Below are 17,736 nucleotides of genomic sequence, written 5' to 3' on the forward strand. Positions count from 1 at the left end.
CCGGTTAGGAGATAATTTTACCCACTTGAATATTGTGAAGGATGATGGCAACTTAGGGGGAGGTATTTTTAATGAAAATGCAAGCTGCACTCCCTTGTGCTCTTCTCTGATAATTACCACCTCTTTGCAAGCTTCTTCAATTTCAACCTCTTCCTCTTGGTAGCTTTCTTCCAATTCAATCTCCTCTTCATTGCTTTCCAAGGGCATGGGAGGTTATGCTTCTTCTTCTTGAATCTCCATCACTTGATCAACCTCTTCCAAGTCTTCAACTGTGATATGCCTTGGAGGTTGTACACCCTCCTCAGCATCAATTTCAAACGTCTTGAAAGGGGGTTCTATGACTGGACTTTCTCATGGAGGTTCTGCATCTCCTAAGTCTTCAACCACTTCTTCTTCTTCAATAATTCCGGCTTCCTCCACTTGTTCCAGTACAAAGTCATGCTCCGTACTGTTCACTGGAGTTTCTAGTATCTCCTTCATGCTACGTTCTTCATTAGATTGTCCACATGAAGCCATGGGGGTTCCTTGAGTGTCCGAACGTCGGGAAGCTAATTGAATTATCGCTTGCTCAAATTGACGAATGGTTGCATGAAATCGATCCACTGTTTCCTTGAAACGATCCTTTGTCTCTTGATGCACTCGGCTTTCATAAATAGGATCATAGTGCTCTTGGATTGATGGATATGGAGATGGTGAATATTGAAGTGGTGGTTCTTGTGAGTAATTGGGTTGGAATTGGGGTGGTTCTATATATGGTTCATATGGCTCATAAGGTGGTTGGTATGGTGGTTAAGGGTTGGGGTTATATGGAGGTGAATGACAGAAATGGGCTTGTGAGTGTGGTGGTCCAAAGTTATGTTGAGGAAAGGGTTCATAGGCATATGGTGGTGGTTGTTGATAGTCCATTGGAGGTGGTTGTTGCTATAAGGGTTGATCAAATCCTTGTGGCTCCTCCCATCTTTGATTGTTCCAACCTTGATACCTATTCTCATTGTAATTTCTTCTTCCTACAACATAATTGTAACCAGACTCATAGCCAAAGGGGTGAGAGTTCATAGTAGTAAATAAAAATTAAAAATAAAAATAAAAACAAATTTAAAGTAAAAGGTTATTTAAAATTTTGAATTTGAAAATTAAATTTTGAAATTTGAAATTTTAATTTTTGAAATTTGAAATTTTGAAATTTGAATTTTAAATTTTTGAAATTTGATTTTTGAAATAAGATAAGATAAGATAAAAAATTTTTAAAAAAAATATGAATTTTTTTTTCCGAAAAAAAATTAATTAAAAATATTTTTGAATTTAATGAGGAAAGAGAAAAACAATAAAATGACACCAAATTTCAAATTTTTAGATCAAAACGAAGAAAACAACTAAGAACAGCTTGAATGTCAAGATGAACGCGAAGAACAACTTGAAGAACATGGTGAACACTAAGAACAAATTTTTGAAATTTTTTTTTTAAAAAATCAATAACCTTTTAATTTATGAAAAAGTAAAAATAAAAACAAAAATAAAAACAAATAAACAAGCAAAAAGCAAAAAAATATTTACAATAACCAATAATAAGGCACAGGTTTGCAATTCCCCGGCAACGGCGCCATTTTGATGTTAGGATTTTTGCTAGTAAAGAATTTCATAAAAACAGTCGCGTTGTAGATATAGTCTCTAAACCGACAGAAATCCCTTCGTACAAACGTTTTGGTTGTCACAAGTAACAAACCCATTTGAAATTGATAACCGAGTATTTAAACCTCAGGTTGCTTCTCAAGGAATTGCAGGGAAGTATGTTCTTATTATTGGTTATGCAAATGTATGTTTTGGGGTTTTTGGATCAAGGTAAAAAGTTAGAAAAGCAATGGCAGAGGGAATAAAATAATAACAATAAACATAAACTCTTGGCAAGGTATTAGAAATTGAAAGTCCAGACCAAGTTATCCTTATCAATGATAATGAAAATTGAATCTTAATTCCACTTAGTCAACCTTTACTAAAGTAAAGGAAAGTCAAGGGATTAATTAGTTTGATCTTCGAATCCTATTTATTTCCTAAGAAAAGATTGGGATTATTGAAGTTCAATTCAATTGGCAAGATAACAATTAACAATTATGCTGTTGAATTGGATAACTCCTGAGTTACTGATTTCTTAACCAAAACCAAAAGGAAGAGAGTAAATCTACTGGAATAAAAATGTCTTCAGATGGGAAGCAGTAATCATGTAAATAAAAGAAAGCAATCATGAATTGAAATACCTCAAATAACATTAATTAAGAAAATTATATGTAACATGAAAGAGTTCATAAATTAAATAAAAATAAAGAACCTGGGATTGAGAGTCACTCCTAAAACTAAGAGAAGTCCTAAATCCTAAGAGAGAGAGGGGAGAACCTCTCTCAAAACTAATCTAAATCATGAGAAGTGAATTATATGAGAGCCTCCTTATGAATGGATGAAATCCCCCACTTTATAGCCTCTAATCTGTGTTTTCTGGGCCGCGAACTGGGTCGAAAATAGCCCGGAAATCGCTGGAGAAGAATTCAAACACGCTGATTTCCGTCACTACGACACGGCCGCATGGAGCACGCGGTCGCGTCGCCTAGAGTCAAAGAAACTATGGCATATTATATATCAAATCGAAGCCCCGAACGTTAGCTTTCCAACGCAACTAGAACCGCGTCGTTTGGACCTCTGTAGCTAAAGTTATAGCCGTTTGAGTGTGAAGAGGTCAGGCTGGACAGCTTAGCAATTTCTCCAACTTCTTGTATTCCTTCCACTTTTGCATGCTTCCTTTCCATCCTCTGAGCCATTTCTGCCCTATAATCTCTGAAAGCACTTAACACACATATCAAGGCATCTAATGGTAATAAGAGAGGATTAATAATAAGCAAATATAAGTTCAAAGAAACATGTTTTCAATCAAAGCATATAATTAGGAAGGCAAATGTAAAACCATGCAAATAGTATGAATAAGTGGGTAAAGAGTAGATAAAAACCACTCAAATGAGTACAAGATAAACCATGAAATAGAGGTTTATCAGAATCCCCTCAGGATCATGACAACAAAACAGAAATACATACAAAGAATTTCTGAGATAATAATGGCTTTTTCTTTAACTCTCTGCCTTTTTCCACTCATTGGCTTTTTCTTACAAAACCTCACATTTTGCCTTTTACCAATGAAACACAGACAGACTCACTGAGAAAAAGAAATATTCAATGAAAGCCATGAAGGAGAAGAATAAATAGCTCAAAGAGCTATGAGAACCCAAACGTGTGGTCTCACTCCTTGTCTCAACCCTTGACCATTTTCCCTTATTATAGAAGGGAAAACTTCCAAGGTTGAAACCGGTTCAACCAAGCCACCAACATCTTCTCTATCACATAAGGCCGGTTCGTACAGAGAGAAGAGAGAGGAAAAACCGAAAGTAAATCAACATGCATGTACCTCTCTCTCATCCCTTCTCATCAAGCTTCATTAATTTGAGCCCTCCATCTTGACTTTGTCCCCAAGAAAAAATTCTGACCCTTGATGAACTCTTGATCCTTGACAGCTCCATCTGTTCCATTTTTGCTTCTTCCTCCACGTAGCTACAGTAGCTACCTTCTGTGATGGATGAACAAAAGTGGAAACGAGCTTCACCTCAGAGATCTTCTTCTCTGACCGAAACGGATCGCTTCTACTTTAGGGATGGAGATCTTGAAGCTTCTTCTCCACATCTTGCCTTTAGTGGAAAAGATCTCAGCCACGCCATGCTTTGGATCTTCTTTTCTCAAAGGCCATCACCCTATCCTTTTCTTCTTCCATTAGCCTTACTGTTACTTTTCTTTGATAACTTGTATTTTCTTCTTCTTCCTCTGATGGATGTGACAGAATGCAAAGAGAGAGAGGAGAGAGAAGACACAAAGTTTTTCAAAGAACAATTAAATGAATTGAAATTCCATTCACATTACTGAAGGAGTGGAGTAATGTGTGGAACCATCAATGCAATTAACTCAATTTAATTTTCTTTTTCAGTTACCAAGGCAAGTAATTAAATCAATTGAATTTTGAGTTCGGTTACCAATGCTTGCAATTAACCAAGTTGAATTTTAAGTTCCAGTAACAAGTGGAGTTGGTAACCGAAGCATACTTTTAATGAAATTAAACTCAATTGGATTTTTACTTCCAGTAACCAAAAATGATAACTTTGACAATTTGAGTTCCCTTTGGTTTGTGATCACTGAATGGGTTCCTCTCTCAACCTTGGGTCAATTGTTTCATTTCATCATGGGCTTGTGATATGGACCTCTTTGGATCTTTCTTCTTTTAATATTCAACCACTAGAAGTGGACAATTATTATTGGGCTGAAATATGTTTAGTAACAAAATTGGGCTTTTATCACTTGAGCCAAAAAATAATTTTATTTTTCACCTGCACACTAAACCAAATCCATCATACAACCAATTGGAAGCAATTAACAAATTACTGGTTTTTTAATTAATATTTTAATAATGTTTGATCATCATAATAATTCAAGTTTTTCAAACTCAACAATCTCTCCCTTGATGACAAACATTATTAAAACTGAATTGAAAGGATTAGGATTAGATAACTTCCCTTTGAAGATTTGCCAAAATCTCCCCCTTTCTTTTGTTCAATGTGCTCCCCCTTAATGTGTGCTTGATTAACAAAATATTCAAGAAAGCCATCACTTGTATACAAGCTCTAAAGAGTTCCAAGAAGATAAAGATTTCAAAACATAGAACCTTTAAGACCGAGCCATTATTTTCACAACATGATCTAGACAGCATATATATATATATACACTTGAGCAAATAAATTTTTCAAAATATAATCAGAGCTCAAGTTGAAATTCTCTAACACAGAGTGCTCAAAACAATGAGCCAAAACAAAGCACAAATATGAAACAGAATGCTCATGTTCAAACAGAATGTTCATGTCCAAACCGAACAACAAAGAAACAGTTTCAATCCAAACAGGACAGCAAAAAACAATTTCAATTCAGCAATTCAGCCCTTCTTTCATTTTTCTCCCCCCTTTGTCATCAAGGAGGGACACATCATATGTCAAAAGTTTGCAAGGATCTTATCAATTTACAAAAAATCATCAGCCAGCGTTGAAACAAGCACGAATTGTAACACCCTACCACACTAAGCTTTATGCTTAAGTCGTAAAACAGAGGTGGTGTGGTATTACGACCTCTAAAATAAAATGAGTACAAATAATAGCAGAAGAATTATAATATGCTAGGAGCCTTGAAGAATAGAGGAAACAAAAATCGCGAAATAAAAGCGCAACGCTCAAGGAACGAGTTAACTTGCGTGCTAAGGAAACCATAACTATTGAACATATGATAACAGAAGTAGGAATAGAGTGCCAAAGATACAAAATAACAAGCTCCTAACTCAGCCTGCGAAGTCAAGACTGGCCAGAGAATATCTACACATATATACATACATATCCAAAACCCAAAAGTACATATACACAATCCTGCCTCTCCATCAACCTCTAAGAGGATAAAAAAGAACAAGTTATGCGGAGAGAAAGCTAAGTACATATATATATACAACACAGCATAACAAAATACCCCAGTAACCACTTCGCTTCAAGAGTTCAGACGCCTAACGAGAAGCCTCTCGACCTGCATCTGAAAAACAACAACATAGTATGGAATGAGAACCGGAGGTTCTTAGTATGGTAAAGGTGCCACACACATAATATATAAGGTCCTGGGAATGCCAGAGGCAATCCTAGAACGCCGACACTCAGATTGTAGAGCTTAAAGTATTAAACAGAAGCCATAAAAGGTGGTTTACTAAGGATATTTAAACCTAACTTAACTTAACCTTAAATCTAAGTCCCATACTGCCATTCCTCCATGCCTCCAGTTCCATCATGCATTTTCACAGACAAATAGACAGATAAAGGCAAACACAAGAAGATTACAATTACTGCAGGTAACAAATACACATTTAGCATGGCAAGTACATATAGGCATACCCAATTAAAGCACAAGCAAGTAGCTCAAGTAATATGCATATGATGCATGCCTGTCCTATGGCTGATGAGGCTCATCTGTAGGTTATCCAGCCAACCCGACAAGTCTGAATTGTCCTTAGACTGTCCCCCGACGTGCATCCCCAAGAGTCTATGAATAGCTTTATCTCAAATAATCAATATTGCTCAATGGGGGTAACATTCCCGGGAATTTATATAGTGCCCGGTCACACTTACGTCGTAGGGTCAACAGAGTATCGAGTTTTCAACCTGGTACACGTGGTGGCAAGCCATGGCACTTAACCCAGGGAACCTCGTATCTCAGATCATTCAAATTCATAAGCCATTTAAATAATTCAATTATAATTCATCAATATCCACATCATTCTCAATCACATTTCATTCATCATCATACATCAATCATATTCAATCCTTATCCTTCATTATCACACCTCCCATTCCGTCCATCAATAGTTCCAAATTCAAAATATAATTCATTCTTTTCTAAATGAATCAAACTTAAAACATGCTCATTTTCTTAATAACTCAAAATCAAACCATATAACCTTTGAATCTAAATCTTTTTAAATAATCATATAAACAAAATCTCTAATTTTTTATAAAATTTCGGCAGCATCTCCTCTAAAACTCGGACTTTGCCACCCTTTTCGGATCCAAACCTGCTTTCTTTTCAATTCAACATACCATTCCTCATCATCATAACAATCACCACAATAAATTTACTTCAGATCAACAATTATACTCATACAATATTTAAATCCAACCACCAAAATTCAACTAAAGATCATAGTTCACTAATCCTAGGCTTCTAAAACAAAATACCTCATTATCACAACAACCTCCACAATAGTTATACCTCAAATCAATAATTCATCAAATCATTAGTGAATCAACAAACACCAAACCAACCATGTTCATCAATAATAACATTCAACCATAATTCCCTTCAAATTAACATAACAACATTCACCATCCAAAATTAATAACTAATTATCTAATAAACTTCAACCAAATATATTCATCGACAAATTACTAAACATTAAATATACACCTGCATTCCAACTTATCATATGGTCATCTAGCCTAAGTTTTCACAGAACATTATATATTAAATGCAAGAAACCTATACCATACCTTGGCCAATTCCCACGTAACGATTAAGGCGCTTTAATTATAATAAACACAGCCCTTCCAAAACAAACACAGCCCTTCCAGAATTCAATAAACACTAGGCTCAGCTTCCTCCAAGTTCCAATATCCACAATTCCAAGCTCCAATTATTTATTCATAACCTAATACACATTTATAACACATATATATCCAATTTAATACTCAAAGTTCAAATTCAATGAAAATAAAATAGAATTATTGTATCCTCGCCTTACCCAAGCTTCACATAAGCAAGAGTGAACGTTTTTCTCAAGCTAATTGGATCCTAAAACATCAAAAATCAAAGAAATTCAATACCCCTTCTCAAAACTCAAAAACTGGGGGAAAGAGGAGACTGAGGTGAAATAGCAAGTTACCTATGAAATTGTTCCGATAGAAATGTAGAGCTCAATGCGGTGGATGCGTGGCCACAAACGGTGCGGCAATCGGACCTCAGACGGAGAAGTTACGGCGTACGAACGATTGCCGTAAGGGTTCGGTGAAGTTTTTGTTCTTCTCCCTGGACGCAAGCTTTCAGCGTCACGTTGCTGAAATGAGGGAGATGCAATGCGTGGGTTCATTTAATAGGTCGGTCTGGTTGGACCGATGGTCTGGTTTGGATCCGGTTCAACTGGTTCGGCCCATTCGGTTCAATCTTGGACCGATTTTCTCAAAATTAGTGTCAAAATTCTCGTTTCAATGAGCTCTATCCTAATTTAATATAATATTCACATTTATAATCTTTCTTATTAAAAACTAATTTATTGAATAATTATCTACTAATTTAACCGGGGTTTACATCCTACCCACCTAATAAAGAATTTTGCCCTCAAAATTCAAATCTAGTTACCTTAAAAGAGATGTGGATAGTCTTTTCGTATATCTGATTCGATTTCTTAGGTATGTTTCTCAATACCAGCTCGACTCCAAGCTACTTTTACCAATGATACTTCTTTTCCGCGTAATCGTTTAATATTAGTATCATCAATTCTCACTGGAATTACTGGAAGTGTTAGATCTTCTCTTACTTGGATTGGTTTTGGTTATAGAACATGACTTGCGTCAGGAGTAGACTTCCAAAGCTGCGATACATGAAATACGTCGTGCAAATTCAAAAGATACGGCGGTAAGGCAATTCTATAGCCACTGGCCCAATTCTCTTTAGGATCTCAAACGGTCCAATATAACGGGGATTTAGTTTCTTAGTCTTAATGGTTCTTTCCACTCCAGTGGTTAGTGTAACTTTCAAAAAGACATGTTCCCCTTCTTCAAATTCCAAAGGCTTTCGCCTCTGATCAGCATAACTCTTCTGGCGGCTCTAGGCTATAAGTATTCGACTACGAATCTTCTTTATTTGCTCAGTCGTTTCAGCTATCATCTCAGGCCCTAATAAACTCCTTTCTCAAGTTTCATGCTAACACAACGGAGATTGACATTTTCTGCCATACAGAGCCTCATATGGAGCCATTCTGATGCTCGCATAATAGCTATTATTATAAGCAAACTCTACTAATGGCATATACCGGTCCCAACTCGCCGGCTGGTCTAAAACACAGGCCCTTAGCATATCTTCCAAGGTCTGAATAGTTCTCTCTGATTGACCATCTGTCTGAGGGTGATACGCAGTACTCAAGCTTAACTGAGTCCCAAATGCACGTTGAAAACCTCCCCAGAACCTTGATGTGAAACGAGGATCTCTGTCAGATATGATAGTAGAAGGCACACCATGCAACCTGACAATCTCTTTGATATACATTCGAGCCAATTCCTCCATTGTGCAACTTATTCGGATAACAAGAAAGTGAGCTGATTTCGTCAATCGATCCACAACCACCCAAATAGCGTCATAACCTGATTGGGTTCTAGGCAACCCTATCACAAAATCCATTGCGATACTCTCCCATTTTCATTGTGGAATCTCTAAAGGCTGAAGGGTCCCTGATGTTCTCTAATGCTCAATCTTAACCTTCTGACGTGTTAAATATTTAGAAACATGCAATGCCACATCATTCTTCATTCTTGGCCACCAAAACATTGCTTTCAGATCTTGGTACATTTTAGTGCTCCCTAGATGAATTGAAAATCCGCTCTTATGAGCTTCCTTCAAGATACTTTGTTGCAGGTCTCCAATATCTGGCACAACAATCCGGTTCTTGAACCTCCACAAACCATCCTGTCCTTCTGACACTTTCCATTGTTTTCCCTGTTCGACTACTGGTAATACCTTACGTAACGCTTCACTGTCTCGATGAGCCTTCAGAAGTTCTGATTTAAAATCACTTAAAATCTGCAACTGACTCAAACACAAAATTCTAAATTCTTCTCTAATTCCCAAATTCAAACCTTGAAATGCTTTCAGTAAATCTTCCTCCCGTAGCATCATCCAAGCTGCATATAAAGACTTTCGACTCAAAGCGTCCGCCACAACATTCGCTTTTCCTGGATGATAATTCAATTCAAAATCATAATCTTTCAAAAGCTCCATCCACCTTCTCTGACTCATATTCAACTCTTTCTGCTCAAAAAGATACTTCAAATTCTTATGGTTTGAGGAAACATGAAACTTAACATCATAGAGATAGTGCCTCCAGATCTTTAAAGCAAACACAACAGCAGCAAGTTCTAAATCATGTGTCGGGTAGTTCATTTCATGCGGCCTTAACTGCCGTGAGGCGTATGCTACAACATTCTGTTGCTGCATTAGAACGCACCCTAAACCCTTTAGTGATTCATCACAATATACTTCAAACGGTTCACTTGGCTCAGGCAATACCAATACGGGTGCAGTAGTCAATCTGTGCTTCGATTCTCGAAAACTCTCCTCACACTCTGGAGTCCAGATAAAAGGCGTATCCTTCCTAGTCAACTTAGTTAAGGGTAAGGCGAGCTGTGAAAATCCTCTAATGAATCTCCGATACTATCCCGCCAAACTTAGGAAACTCCTAATCTCTATTACTGAAGTTAATCACTCCCATTTCATCACTGCTTCTACCTTAGCAGGATCCATGGCTATTCCCTGCTTTCTCACCACGTGACCGAGAAACTTTACCTCACTCTTCCAAAACTCGCATTTAAATAACTTAGCGTATAACTTCCTGTTTCTCAAAATTTGTAGCACAGTTCGTAAATGATCAGCATGCTCCTCTTCAGTCTTAGAATAAACAAGAATATCATCAATGAAGACAATAACAAACTTATTCAGATACGGTCAGAAAATCCTGTCCATATAATCCATGAATACTGCTGGGGCATTAGTTAACCCAAAAGACATCACTGTATACTCATAATGACCATATCGTGTCCTGAAAGCAGTTTTTGGAATATCCTCGTCTCTAACCCTTATCTGATGATACCCAAATCGCAGGTCAATCTTAGAAAACACACTGGCACCCTGTAACTGATCCATTAGATCGTCGATTTTAGGTAACGGATATTTGTTCTTCACAGTGATCTTATTCAATTACCGATAATCAACACACAAGCGCATACTTCCATCCTTCTTCTTTACTAGTAATATTAACGCTCCCTACGGAGAAACACTTGGTTGGATAAAATGCTTACCCAACAGATCCTTCAGGCTCCAGCTGACCTTTCAATTCAGCCATTTCTAAAGGTGACATCCTGTAAGGAGTAATCGAAATCGGACCGGCTCCAGGCACCAACTCAATTGTAAATTCAACTTTTCGGTTAGGTGGAAATTCATTAATATCATCCGAAAACATATTTGGAAATTCACATACAATTATAATCTGCTCTAAACTCTGATCATCACCTAATACTCCCGCAGTTAATAACATAATACCCTGACATTCAGTTCCAGAACAGTTTACTATCATGGAGTTTAAATAGTAACTATTCACCACAACCGGCACTTCTGACCTTTCCGGCATAAACTATACTGACTTCTCAAAATAATCAAGCAAAATATGATTCTTAAATAACCAATATCCCGACTATCACAGCGCCACCTGCCTGTAGGATACATCGTGTCCACTATCACCCATACTGAGCCTCACCTTGCAGTTGATAAGTTCCAAATTCAACCCATTGCTCCTCAAGAACCTGTGACGCCCTTTCCATAGCCTGGATCCAATTATCTGCATCAGTGAGATTTGAGGTTCCCCTAAAAGTCGGAGGGCAAACTTTCAGAAACGTAGTAAGTGTCATAGGACCATCCTCATCATTATTATTCCCGTGATTACCCTGATTTATCTGGTTACCCAGCACCTCAGCTATTGCCTGCATAGCTGTAGCTATATTTCCCAGGGTAGCCATAAAGTCTACTGGATCATTCCCTACCGGGCTAGGAGTAACGGTGCCTATCCTACCTGTATCTCACCCGCGACCGCGTCCACGAGTCGACATCTGGTTCTTATACACACTAAACAAGTGATATTAAGTTTATCAGTCTCAATATCGCAGGTCTAATGCTTTAAGTTCCAAATGCATGCTCACAAAAGTTTATGCCATATATACCAATCAGATATCTTAATAGCACATAAACACATATACAGAGAATGCACAGAAGTACAATCAGTCCGTCTTTCAGGCTCTATAGGAACGAACTGCTCTGATACCATAATGTAACACCCTACCACACTAAGCTTTACGCTTAAGTCGTAAAACAGAGGTGGTGTGGTATTACGACCTCTAAAATAAAATGAGTACATATAATAGCAGAAGAATTATAATATGCTAGGAGCCTTGAAGAATAGAAGAAACAAAAATCGCGAAATAAAAGTGCAACGCTCAAGGAACGAGTTAACTTGCGTGCTAAGGAAACCATAACTATTGAACATATGATAACAGAAGTAGGAATAGAGTGCCAAAGATACAAAATAACAAGCTCCTAACTCAGCCTGCGAAGTCAAGACTGGCCACAGAATATCTACACATATATACATACATATCCAAAACCCAAAAGTACATATACACAATCCTGCCTCTCCATCAACCTCTAAGAGGATCAAAAAGAACAAGTTATGCAGAGAGAAAGTGGTGCGCAGAAATTGTGATTACACTTTGATTATGTAAAATTCATCGCTCTTTTTTTCCCTGGTAATGGCGCCAAAAACATGATGCCAATACCATGGTTCACAACTTCGCACAACTAACCAGCAAGTGCACTGGGTCGTCCAAGTAATACCTTACGTGAGTAAGGGTCGAATCCCACGGAGATTGTTGGTATGAAGCAAGCTATGGTCACCTTGTAAATCTCAGTCAGGCAGAAATAAAATAGTAATGGGGTTTTCGAAATTAATTAATAAAAGAAGGATAGAAATACTTATGTAAATCATTGGTGAGAATTTCAGATAAGCGTATGGAGATGCAATCGTTCCTCTGAACCTCTGCTTTCCTGCTATCTTCATCCAATCAGTCTTACTCCCTTCCATGGCTGGCTTTATGTAATGCGTCACCATTGTCAATGGCTACTTTCGGTCTTCTCTCGGGAAAATGATCCAAATGCCCTGTCACGGCACGGCTAATCGTCTGGAGGCATCACCCTTGTCAATGGTTACATCCTATCCTCTCAGTGAAAGTGGTCAACACACCCTGTCACGGCACGGCTATTCATCTGTCGGTTCTCGATCATGCTGGAATAGGATTTACTATCCTTTTGCGTCTGTCACTACGCCCAGCAATCGCGAGTTTGAAGCTCGTCACAGTCATTCAATCATTGAATCCTACTCGAAATACCACAGACAAGGTTTAGACTTTCCGGATTCTCTTGAATGCCGCCATCATTCTAGCTTACACCACGAAGATTCTGATTAAGAGATCTAAGAGATACTCATTCAATCTAATGTAGAACGGAAGTGGTTGTCAGACACGCGTTCATAGGGAATGATGATGATTGTCACGTTCATCACATTCAGGTTGAAGTGCGAATGAATATCTTAGAAGCGGAATAAGATGAATTGAATAGAAAACAGTAGTACTTTGCATTAATCTTTGAGGAACAGCAGAGATCCACACCTTAATCTATGGAGTGTAGAAACTCTACCGTTAAAAATACATAAGTGAATAGAAGGTAAGCATGGCCGAATGGCCAGCCTCCCATGGAGGTCTAGAGATCTAAAAATGATCAAAAGATATCTAATACAATAGTAAAAGGTCCTATTTATAATAAACTAGCTACTAGGGTTTACAGAAGTAAGTAATTGATGCATAAATCCACTTCCGGGGCCCACTTGGTGTGTGCTTGGGCTGAGCTTAAATGTTACACGTGCAGAGGTCATTCTTGGAGTTGAACGCCAGCTTTTGTGCCAGTTTGGGTGTTGAACTCCACTTTGCAACTTGTTTCTGGCGCTGGACGCCAGAACTGGGCAGAGAGCTGGCGTTGAACGCCAGTTTGCGTCAACTAAACTTGGGCAAAGTATAAACTATTATACATCGCTGGAAAGCCCTGGATGTCTACTTTCCAACGCAATTGGAAGCGCGCTATTTCGAGTTCTGTAGCTCCAGAAAATCCATTTTGAATGCAGGGAGGTCAGAATCCAACAGCATCAGCAGTCCTTCTTCAACCTCTGAATCTGATTTTTGCTCAAGTCCCTCAATTTCAGCCAGAAAATACCTGAAATCACAGAAAAACACAAAAACTCGTAGTAAAGTCCAGAAATGTGAATTTAACATAAAAACTAATGAAAATATTCCTAAAAGTAACTAGATTCTACTAAAAACGTACTAAAAACAATGTCAAAAAGCGTATAAATTATCCGCTCATCACAACATCAAACTTAAATTGTTGCTTGTCCCCAAGCAACTGAAAATCAAATAGGATAAAAAGAAGAGAATATACTATAAATTCCAAACTATCAATGAAACATAGCTTCAATCATATGAGCGGGACTTATAGCTTTTTGCCTCTTGAATAGTTTTGGCATCTCACTTTATCCATTGAGGTTCAGAATGATTGGCATCTATAGGAACTCAGAGTTCAGATAGTGTTATTGATTCTCCTAGTTCAGTATGATGATTCTTGAACACAGCTGTTTTATGAGTCTTGGACGTGGCCTAAGCACTTTGTTTTCCAGTATTACCACCGGATACATAAATGCCACAGACACATAATTGGGTGAACCTTTTCAGATTGTGACTCAGCTTTGCTAAAGTCCCCAATTAGAGGTGTCCAGGATTCTTAAGCACACTCTTTTTTTTTTTGCTTTGGACCTTGACTTTAACCACTCAGTCTCAAGTTTTCACTTGACACCTACACGCCACAAGCACATGGTTAGGGACAGCTTGGTTTAGCCGCTTAGACCAGAATTTTATTCCTTTAGGCTCTCCTATCCACTGATGCTCAAAGCCTTGGGATCCTTTTTATTTGCCCTTGCCTTTTGGTTTTAAGGGTTACTGGCTTTTTGCTCTTGCCTCTTGGTTTTAAGAGCTTTAGCTTTTTCTGCTTGCTTTCTCTTTTTCTTTCTATATTTTTTTCGCCTATATATATATATATTTTTTTTCTGCAAGCTTTGTTCTTTACTGCTTTTTCTTGCTTCAAGAATCATTTTTATAATTTTTTCAGATTATCAAATAACATGTCTCCTAGTCATCATTCTTTCAAGAGCCAACATATTTAACATTCTTAAACAACAACTTCAAAAGACATATGCACTGTTCAAGCATTCATTCAGAAAACAAGAAGCATTGTCACCACATCAATATAATTAAACTAAGTTCAAGGATAAATTCGAAACTCATGTACTTCTTGTTCTTTTGAATTAAAACAGTTTTCATTTAAGAGAGGTGATGGATTCATAGGACATTCATAACTTTAAGACAAAGTTACTAACTACTAATGATCATGTAATGAAGACACAAACATAGATAAGCACTTAACATAGAAAATGAAAAACAGAGAATGTAAGAACAAGGAATGAGTCCACCTTAGTGATGGTGGAGTTTCCTTCTTGAGGAACCAATGATGTCCTTGAGCTCTTCTATGTCTCTTCCTTGTCTTTGTTGCTCCTCCCTCCTTGATTTTTGATCTTCTCTTATTTCATGAAGGATGATGGAGTGCTCTTGATGTTCCACCCTTAGTTGTCCCATGTTGGAACTTAATTCTCCTAGGGAGGTGTTAATTTGCTCCCAAAAATTCTGTGGAGGAAACTGTATCCCCTGAGGTATCTCAGGGATTTCTTGATGATGAGCTTCTTCATGTGCCTGTTGAGATCCATGAATGTGCTCTCTTGTTTTCTCCATCCTTTTCTTAGTGATGGGCTTGTGAGATGGATCTTTCCATCTCCCATGGCTCAGAGGTGGAAGCAATTGTCTTCCTTTTCCTCTTTCTTGAGGTTTCTCTGGCCTTAGGTGCCATTAATGGTTATGGAAAAACAAAAAAGCTATGCTTTTACCACACCAAACTTAGAATGTTGCTCGCCTTCGAGCAAAAGAAGAAAGAATAGAAGAAGAAGAAGAAGATATGGAGGAGATGGAGGGATGTGTGTATTCGGCCATATGGGTGGGATTGGGTGGGAGAGAGAGATGTTGAATTTTGAAGGTAGATGGGTGTATGGATGTGAGTGGTAAATGGAAAACAGAAGGGATGATCATGAATGGAAAGAGAGATGATAAGGTAGGTGGGGATTCTGTGGGGTCCACAGATCCTGAGATGATCCTATGGGGTCCACAGATCCTGAGGTGTTCAAGGATTTACATCCTTGCACCAAATTAGGCATGTAAAATGCCCTTGCACACAACTCTGGGCGTTCAGCGCCAGGTTGGTGCCTATTTTGGGCGTTCAACGCCCATTTGTTGCCCATTTCTGGCGTTGAACGCCAGAACCATGCTTGTTCTGGGCGTTCAGCGCCAGCTCCTCTCCAGGGTGCAATTCTGGTGTTCAGCGCCCAGATGATGCCCATTTTGGGCGTTCAGCGCCCAGATACTGCCCATTTTGGGCGTTCAGCGCCAGAACCATGCTCTGTTCTGGCGTTGAACGCCAGGCAGATGCTTCCTCCAGTGTGTGATTTTTCTTCTGCTATTTTTGATTCCGTTTTCAATTTTTATATTTATTTTGTGACTCCACATGATCATGAACCTATAAAGACATATAACTAAGAAAAAATATAGTTAGATAAAAATTGGGTTGCCTCCCAACAAGCGCTTCTTTAATGTCAATAGCTTGACAGTGCGCTCTCATGGAGCCTCACAGATGTCCAGAGCATTGTTGAGACTCTCCAACACCAAACTTAGAGTTTGGATATGGGAGTTCAACACCAAACTTAGAGTTTGGTTGTGGCCTCCCAACACCAAACTTAGAGTTTGACTGTGGGGGCTTTGTTTGACTCTGCTTTGAGAGAAACTTTTTCTGCTTCCTTTCCATGGATGCAGAGAGAGATCCTTGAGTTATAAACACAAGGTTGTCCTCATTTATTTGAAGGATCAATTCTCCTCTGTCCACATTAATCACAGCTCTTGCTGTGGCTAGGAAAGGTCTTCCTAGGATGATGGATTCATCCTCATCCTTCCCATTATCCAAGACTATGAAATCAGTAGGGATGTAAAGGCCTTCAACCTTCACTAACACGTCCTCTACTTGTCCATAAGCTTGTTTTCTTGAATTGTCTGCCATCTCTAGTGAGATTTTAACAGCTTGCACCCCATAGATTCCCAGTTTCTCTATTACAGAGAGGGGCATGAGGTTTATTCCTGAACCAAGGTCACACAGAGCCTTAAAGATCATGGTGCCTATGGTACAAGGTATTATGAACTTTCCAAGATCCTGTCTTTTCTGAGGCAATGTCAGTTGATCCAGATCACTTAGTTCATTGGTGAACAAGGGAGGTTCATCTTCCCAAGTCTTAATACCAAATAATTTGGCATTTAGCTTCATGATTGCACCAAGAAACTTGGCAGCTTACTCTTCAGTAACATCCTCATTCTCTTCAGAAGAGGAATACTCATCAGAGCTCATGAATGGCATAAGGAGGTTCAATGGAATCTCTATGGTCTCTAGATGAGTCTCAGATTCCTTTGGTTCCTCAGAGGGAAACTCCTTATTGATCACTGGACGTCCCAGGAGGTCTTCCCCCTTGGGATTCACGTCCTCTCCTTCCCTTACAGGTTCGGCCATGGTGCTTATGTCAATGGCCTTGCACTCTCCTTTTGGATTCTCTTCTGTATTGCTTGGGAGAGTACTAGGAGGGATTTCAGTGATCCTTTTACTCAGCTGGCCCACTTGTACTTCCAAATTTCTAATGGAAGACCTTGTTTCATTCATGAAACTTACAGTGGCCTTAGATAGATCAGAGACTAGATTTGCTAAGCTAGATGGATTCTGCTCAGAATTCTCTGTCTGTTGCTGAGTGGATGAGGGAAAAGGCTTGCTATTGCTAAACCTGTTTCTTCCACCATTATTAAAGCCTTGTTGAGGCTTTTGATCCTTCCATGAGAAATTTGGATGATTTTTCCATGATGGATTATAGGTGTTTCCATAAGGTTCACCCATGTAATTTACCTCTGCTATTGCAGGGTTCTCAGGATCATAAGCTTCTTCTTCAGGAGAAGCCTCTTGAGTACTGTTGGATGCAGCTTGCATTCCATTCAGACTCTGAGAAATCATATTGACTTG

The sequence above is a fragment of the Arachis hypogaea genome, chromosome 16, assembly GCF_003086295.3.
Source record: "Arachis hypogaea cultivar Tifrunner chromosome 16, arahy.Tifrunner.gnm2.J5K5, whole genome shotgun sequence".
Lineage (NCBI taxonomy): Eukaryota > Viridiplantae > Streptophyta > Magnoliopsida > Fabales > Fabaceae > Arachis > Arachis hypogaea.